An 8,950-nucleotide genomic window follows, 5' to 3' on the forward strand; every position below is an offset into this window, starting at 1 on the left:
TTGCATTTTGCAGTATAGTTATATTACCACAGACTAGTGTATTTTCTCTCCGTAGCACATAGCTTTAGATTGAGTGGTTGGAGCGATGGGGCTGTTTTTGAGGACTTAGATTTCCGTATGTCTCCATCTGTTCCTCCTTTCCATGTGGCGGAATCTGTGAGCCTGTGAACGTGTCAGAGGTGGGAGAGGAAGAGGGGGGATCATGAAGAGGAGAACGGGGGATAGGCGCCTGCGCGCACGTGCATAAGCTCTTGAAAACTCTCCGAAGCAGGCAAACGTCTCATCTCATTAACCTCTATTCCAGTTTTGATCTCGCGCTTTCTCGTCTTCCCTCCACAACCCCCGCTCTCCCCAACTCCTCCCATCACCAAATCCTTTCTCTCCTTTTCTCTGCAGTAATGGCATTTATAACAGTCACACGTTCAAGAAGACATCGTAGCTGGTCATTGCTCTCTGTCTTTCAGTTGTCAATAAGTTTGAAAGACTGTGAAGACGGCCTCGTGGGTAGAACTGTCCAACGGTGACGTAGAAACTCTCGGAACTAACCGAATTCTGTCTCAGAACTTTTTTCTTTTCTTTTCTGTTTTTCTTCTTCAAGACGACCACCACCACCCTTTTTCTGTTTTCTCCCCTTCTCTTATTTTCATTTCTACCATTTTTCCTTTCTTCCTGCCTTCCTGCCCTGCTTGATGACTATGCCTTTCTTCATCATGCCTCTCTTTACTTATACTCTTTTTTCCACTCCAGGAGTCGCTTAATTACTGTGAAGACTCTGTAAACAAAATGCAACAGCCCGTGAAGGACACACGCTGCCAGCCTCCACCAATGAGGGTGCCGATGCCGGCGGAGTCAGTCACCCGCGGCCCGGGGTGGGTGTGGCCTCATTACTCACGCGCTCGCCATTGACAGTCATGGCGCGACTCGGCACGTGCAGCCAATACTGCGGCGAGCGGCGTGTGCCTCTTGCGTCTGCTCGCGCATTTTGTTCTTTTTGCGTCATTTCCGGTGTGCAGGTCGGCCCCCGGCAATTGCTCTCGTCCATTTTTGTTTTTTCCTGTGATTTGAGTGAGCGAGTGAGTGCACAGCCGCGCACATGCAATCTGTCCATTGCTTCCTCTCTTTCTTTCTCTCTCTCTCACACACGCACCTGAATACGGGCTGTAGGAGAGAGATCTAAAAACTATTGGGATGTAGCTGTACTTATTTGTATGCGTGTATATATATATATGTATCTCATTTACATACATACGCTTACGAATACGTATAACTGAATGTGAGAAAGAATGTGTGTGTGTATATATATATATCCTTCATCATCATACTACACTCTCTCTGCCTGTCTCATACACTCTTTTTCTCTCTCTTTCTTTCTCTATCTCACCATGAAATGTGTATCCAGACTAAGTGGTACTGCTGCTCGATGGTCTTTTGTGTTGAACTCGATGGCAAACAGGCCTAGACCGTCCTCTTAATTATCTTGCAAAGTGATGCATGGGCTTTGTGAATAAATAGTTTCTACCATTTAAGCCTTAATACAGTTTTAACCAGCCCTGCAACACCCTCGTCAGACAGATCCACCCCACACACACATACTCGTTCCAGCTGGCTGCTCCCTGTCTTCTCGCGGTCTCACGTTCTCTATGACTACACAAACGCTTTGTGATTGTTAGGTTTCGCTGACAATTTCATTTTATGACTCAGTTCTCTATTTCCGTCTATTCTACTTGCGCCATGTTCTCTGCCTACACACCCCGATGTGTTCCCCACCTGCAAACGTTTGCTAGTGACTGCAATGTTCATGGACGCCACGAATATCACTATCCGTGTAGTCTCTCTCATCTGCAACCGCTCGCTGTCAGACTTTAAAGGTCTAGAGCGATGAACAAGTTTTTTTTCTCCTAATTCCTGGGTAAACAGATTTCCACAAATCCTAGGAAAATACCTGAACGTTCTGTGCACGTCTGTAAACATCACTGTGCACAGAAAGGGTGGAAATCGTCATCTCGTTGGTTCCAAATTTGGAAAAAAATGAGCTTTATTCACTCAACAGAAACAAAATTGTTGCATCTCCCTCTCCCCCTACCGCTAAACATAAGAGTGCACGAATATTCTTGGTACAGACATCACAGCCCTCACACAGAAATTAGCCTAACGAAATTCAGACATTTTTTTAAGTAACAGAAGGAAGAGAGAGGAGTGGTCCTTTCTTGTCAGAAATAATTTGTACGAATGCAAAACAAAGGGAATTGTTACTTTAGACATTATACATTAATGTTATTCACCCGAACCCTTGAAGAGCAGTGCAGCTTGAATAAAAGTACATTTGAGACAGGAGTGTATATAGATATATAAGGAAAACATAATGGTCCTAGCGATAAGGATAGCAATGATGTTGCTTTAAAATTCTTGTTTCCTTCTAGCTTTATTTTTATTTTTACATTTGTTGTTGTGAGCATAATATTTCTAGAATTGTTTACTACAATAACCAGAAAAACAGATTAAGCAATGATGAAATAAAAGGACACACACAAACAGCAATATGTTCGAACTGAAATTATACAAATACTACATAAAATTCCATGCATATACAAATGATAAAAGATGTCTACAAGACTTGAGCGATTAACATCATAAATATCTACTCATATATCGGTACACACCAGCTAGCAACTATATTAACATAATTATCAACTCATACTTTCTGCTCTATAACAGACCGTGAGTACAAACTACATTCATTTTGCTGACATAAGCTGCTGGTGTCCTGTAATATTCCTGAAGCAAAGAATATATAAATAAAGAATTAACAAAGAAGTTTCTGGGGTGTTAGTATAAACTGTAAACACAGATAACACTTGTGTTTAAAAAAGAAAAGAGCAAAAACAGAAAGATGAACAATATATGTACTGTTTTACTTTCTTGTCATAAAATTGTAGCATCTGTCTGCCTATTCAGTTTATATCATAAAGCACCAATCCACCTTTCCGACCGCTGATGTCAAGATGCTGACAGAACATCCTCGATTCCTATTTTGATCGAAGATAAAGGAAAAAAATGAAAACACTTTTAGTTTCTATAAAGCATGCGATATTGAAATCTTCATACCATCAACAAGTGACTCATCTTGTACATTTTAGCTGTGCTACTATTTTCGGTAGTATCTTTACATCTTTCACCCTACATCTCATCCACGTCTATGGTGACATTGTGCACACGTCGAGGGCATTGAACCATTGCCTTGTTAAAATCTGTAAAGAAAGTATTATTCACCTTTCCTCTCAGATGGAAATCTGAAAAAACTGCAGGTTTCTTTCTGGCGGGCATTTTTAACTTAACTGCACTGCAAACATTGCCACCAGGCCTTCTTTAGCCTACATCATGATGAAAACAGCATGGAGGATCAAAGGGACTGAACTCTGATCTCGTGCTTTCAGAATTCTTCGTTGTAATGTTGATACATCGTCAAAACAGCTCAGACTAAACTTAGAGATTATTATTTGAAGTTCTAACTTAAAATCTATTACACGGTCCTTGTAAAATTATAAAGTAATATAGTTTTCACAAGAGAAGAGGCTTCACACATTTAATTTAATTCACATTTAATTGCAAGATATATTCTTCTCATACACAAAGTGTGGATATACATGTCAAATAAACATCTTCTGAGTAGAGAGTCTGAATTCAAGCAGCATACGGAGAATCATAACTTTCAATACTAGCTGAAGAAGAAGTAAAAAATTAATATAGCTTCTAAAACTTTTGGACAAACGAAATTGCTTGAATTCCACGAAACTTGGTCATTTAAAATTTATTCCAATATTTGTAGAGACGTTTAGGATTTGAGATAAGGTCAGCGATATGAGGCTTCAAAAGTGGTAGCAGCATTGCACAGAAACTGGACTGATAGTGAAAATAGATAAACAAAAAACAAAAAAAAAAAAAAAGACACCAAAGGTGTCATAAAAGTTGTCTGCTTACACAATCATAGAAACAAGAAGATCACGCTCCACCTGCGCCAAACGTGAATGAAAGCATCGAAAGGTTGACTGCAAACAAGGTATGAAATATTATAATTCAGGGTATAAGAAAAAAAAGACTGTTGTTATTGATAGACTTTGAGAAAGTTTTGGACACTGTCACCAAAACTGGACATCACTAACATGTTTTACCAAAGCAAATGTGTGATGTCACATGCACGTTACCAAAGAGGATTCAGGTGAAGGGAATGATACAATGGAGGGTTCCATTGCAGGTTAATGTATTCCTCTTTAACCTTGTCCATGAGGGTGACATTCTTGTTATAAACATCGCCCCATCACACACACACACAAATATTTCAGCTGCAACAAATTAAGAATGTCGCCAATCAGGTATCATCAAAGCTGCCTCCGACGACAAACAGGTCAACGTCAGTGATGTATCGTCCCAGGTGCGCCTCGTTTTTCGCTTTGCACTATTTTCTGGACTGCACGTTCAAATATGACTCATTGCGGAGGTTTATGATACAGGGGTCAGACGTGAGAGGTCAGAGTTGCATTCAGAATATTTTATCGTTAGAAAACGCACTGTCCGGGATAGACGAGGTCTGCTTAAAAAGGAGAGAGAGAGAAAAAAATCTCGTAAAGCCAAACAGAATGTTGACAAGACCAGGCTAAACTTCAGAAAAGTTTATCGCAATCTTGACAGACGGTAGTTCAACAGGTCCTCTCCAAGCCACGAATGCTCTCGATGGCCGGCCGCTAGGTAGAGCAGAAGTGGCAAGGGTGACAGTGTTTGTGACGAAGCCTCGCGAAAATAAGAAGAAAAAAAATTCATGGCATTACGCGTAAATACCGATGGTTACGGGTACCCCACGATACCCACTCTCGACATGGACCAATGGCAGCTCACCGCCTGGCGTGTTTCGGGATGACGTCGTCGGCGACATTTAACCTGCACGGTACCCTTTCGAAATACCAGTTTGCATATTTTTTTCTAAATAGGTGTTCGGTTGCAGTGTCGTAGTTCATATGCTGATGTCCTTTGACCTGCTTACAGCGACTGCCCTTTTCCCATGTTTACTGTTGGTGTTGTTTTTGTTGTTTTCACATCTTTAACTCAACTGTGATGTCAGTTATTGTTCCTGCAGCTGCTGTTGATTTTTATTTTGATTTTGTCACTTCACATCTTATCACTAACCATTGTAGTTGCTGTTGTTTGTGTGACTGGTTTTATTGTTTAGCTTAAAATATTAACCAAAATGTCGGTTTATATGTGATGATTTTGGTCTTGCTGTTCTTGCTATTACAAAATTTTGAAAAATAGGAAATTAGGCATACACAGTGTGTGTCTGGAGTATTTTGAGGTGGTGGTTAAAGTGCAGATGTGTCTCCATTGCTTTTGTGACCGCACTGAATGATTCAATTCTTCTCATAGAAAAATCATTTTTTCAATCTCAATCTAGGATTTCAACCTGGAACCCTGCGCCTCAACAAAAGAGTGCTAACACATAAACACATACTTTACATGAAAATAAAGCTAAAGCTGCTTTTCTTTTTCTTCTTCTTCAGTTTTTTTTTTTTTTTTTTTTTTTTTCCATATTCTACCCTCGAGGTCGAAAACCCAGCAACTCCATATACAGTCATGCCGTGAAGCCCGTCGTGTCGCCCCCCTGACTAAATCAGTCACCCAAATTTAGATCACACCCACGGTAACACCCAACACCCTCCGTTATGAATGTTTTCCACTGGTGGGGTGGAGGGGAGCTCTCTACCTGCTTCGTTCTTTTTATCTTCACCCAGCAGGCACCCGATTCCCCCACACCCCGTTTAACGGGATCTGAGGTTAGGAGTCAAAGGTTACTTACAGCGGTGGTCGCGAGAAATAATAGCCCTAGGGTTTTTTTCTGTCCCCTGGAGAGGTGTCAATAGGGTGTCGGTCACAATAACCGCAGAAAAGGAATGAGGTCTCTTGCGGTGCGCTTTTATGTTTGTTTTTGGACTGGCGGTTACGAAAAGACGATTGGATGCATAATATCACACGTACAGGAGAAAAATATATGCGTGTATGCTATTTGCGCGCGTGTTTGTGTGTGTGTAAGAATGGGGAACGAGAGAATGTTAGTCTGCCATTTTTTTTTTTTTTTTTTTTGTTCATGCGTCATTAGCACGCTTGGATGAGCAGGTGGAAGTTTGTGAGAAGACTGGAGCGAGACAGAGAGACAGACAGATCACCGCACTGATGACCTCAAAGGTCACCTCGTGTGCTCGTGACGTTCGTCAGCTCGTCCGCGCTCGACGCTATGGCGGCCTGTAAGCGATTCCTCCTTCGTTTATTTTCCCAGGCCCGTGTCCCACCCACTCCCTTCATCCCCAAAGCTCGCACGGTGCGAACCGCGAGTGGCCGGGACTTCTTGCACTCAGCGGCCGCGTGCGCGTGCGGTGTCAGGGGGTGCGCTGCAGCACGACAACGTAAATCTTGCTGCGGTGCGTTGTCGTCGCCGCCGCTGCTGCTGCTGCAGCAGGAGGCTTCTTGATGCGTCGTGTATCGGCCAGCGCTGTGCAGCATCGCCAAGGTGCGGCGATCGCAAGGGTCCAGCGGTCGTCATGCGGCGCTCGTTAATTCACGCGCGTGAAGCAGCCACTCGGCGGGTGAATGTCGTGCAGCGCTCTGCACTTCCGGTTAAATTAAAGGGAGGAAAACGCCGAGGTTGCGAGCAGTAAAACGGCAGATGAATGGACAAGAACGGGAGATAATTGCGAAGATAGTGAGTGGCAAGCAGGCCTGCAGCAAGGAGGCAGACACCAGACGGCGTGGCTGTTGCCAAATCAGTTCACATCTTGCGGCGCACGATGTTCACAGTCAGTTCTGTTGTACTTCTGCGTCAAAGTGGTCATAATTACCGATTGTATGTGTGTCACGGTTGTCGGTCAGTTGTTTGTATGTATATATGTATGTGTGTGTATATATATATACGATGGAGATGTAGAGGACAAGGATGTTCTACGTCTTCACCTCCGTTGACAGCCACCCATGCAATTAATCTTACCTGTTCATCCATCCCGCATTACTCTCGCACTCCATCAATCGTCTATCATCGTCTAATGATACTTCACATACCATTCTACTATCATCTGTCATTCATTGATAAAGGGTTCGCTTCTTTAAAACAGTTTTTAGTTTTAGAAACATGCAATTAGCCCAAAACACTCGCGCGCGTGCACACACACACACACACAAAAGAAGTATAAAGACCCATATAACAAGATATCCACAGGACTACAGATGTAAGTGGTTCATTGTTAAAAGTTAGTCACAGCTTTATTCTTCCGCCTTTTCCTGACTCAGATAAGCCAGGTACCCGTCAGTGACGAGAGAGCACGCTTAGCAAGATACGGCGCCACGTCTCTTCCTCCTCTACTCCTTCCCTCTCACCATCCTCGCCAATCTTCACTTATTTTACTGTGATACTGTCCATGTGGGTGATTGGGAAACGCATGGGAAGGCATGGTAGTCGCTTGATATTACTATAGGTACACTCACTCACGGGCAAGTGTTTTCAGTGTTGTCCATAGGATTGTTAATCATGGGAATATTTGGATACTGGGACAGGCATAAATCTATAGGATGGGGAAAAATATTCTACTCTTGTTGCTGCAGGGTACCCGAGAGTGTGTCTGCCGGGTACTCTACTCTCGCTGCGGCAGAGTACTACACCGACTACTCTGACCTCAAGTTCACTTCACTGAGTCCACTTTTACTGGCTTCTTACACCTGCAACGTATCGCCCCGCCCTCCTTCTGGTCCGTATTACCAACCACACGCCCTCATTAACGTAAAAAGGCTCTGTTTTGTCAATTAGCCTAAAATCCTCGACCCTCCTATTTTTATGTTACAGTTCTCTCTCTCTCTCCTCTCTTTCTGTCTGACACGCACACGTACACGCCCACGCACGCACTCACGCACACAAACACACAATGTACACGGACCTAATCATCATCATCGCATCTCTACTCCGTTGTGCCTCAGTTATCTTCTTGCCACCGTCGTCCTTCCATAAACCAGAAGCAGACGACTTGTTTCCCCCTCCGTGTCAGACTGCCCCCAGTATCAAGCCACTCACATCCAGTATTGTTAGCCAGCTGACAAGTGTTCAGTCAGACCTTCTCCACGAGTAAACTGCTGCTTGTCATCATCTAGACCTTGAACAGCTATTGCCAGCCAGTCTCCAATATTTTCTTTTCAAAAATAGATAACAATTACTAATTTGTTTAGTTGGTCCCCTTTGGTGAGGTGCAGTTGAGATTATTCTGTCTATATTTTCTGAAGCGTCGAAGACAAAAGATATTCTTTATTTTATGACCAAAAAAAATTACGATAGTGGTTTGGTTTTGTTTGTTTGTTTGTTTGTTTGTTTGTTTGTTTGTTTGTTTGTTTGTTTGTTTGTTAATTCTTTATATTTATATTTCAAGTTAAACAACAGATTTTTTCGTCTAGAGAAATCCGACCGTACTTAGAAATTACTTGAGGACACAAATACATTAGTCTTTTTTTTTTAAAGAAAGAAAATCGCACAAAAATTAAGGTAGGCAACATAAGGTGTACGGACACAATAAACCTTCACAAGGTGTAAAGACACAATAAGCCTTCATTAAGTGTAAAGACAATAAGCATTCAAATAAAAGTTATATTTTTCTTCATTCCTTCATTCCTGTCTTCTTTCTCATTGCAATTCTTTCTGTCACGAAACTTCAGCATTCAAGATAAACATCGTTCTTTGGCTTTTTTATGTACCATTTGTAACGCATTTTCTTGTTCCTTTGATCCGAGTTCAAAACTAGGTTCGCCTGTTACATTATTTTTATCTCCTTACTAAGCAGTTTCTACAGCTGAGATGTCACGTGTCTATTTTTTTTTTTCTATGTTTTCTTTCCAGACTCGAATATCTTTACCCTTTGACACACCCTGACCC

This window comes from Pomacea canaliculata, linkage group LG7 (genome assembly GCF_003073045.1).
Source record: "Pomacea canaliculata isolate SZHN2017 linkage group LG7, ASM307304v1, whole genome shotgun sequence".
Taxonomy (NCBI): Eukaryota; Metazoa; Mollusca; class Gastropoda; order Architaenioglossa; family Ampullariidae; genus Pomacea; species Pomacea canaliculata.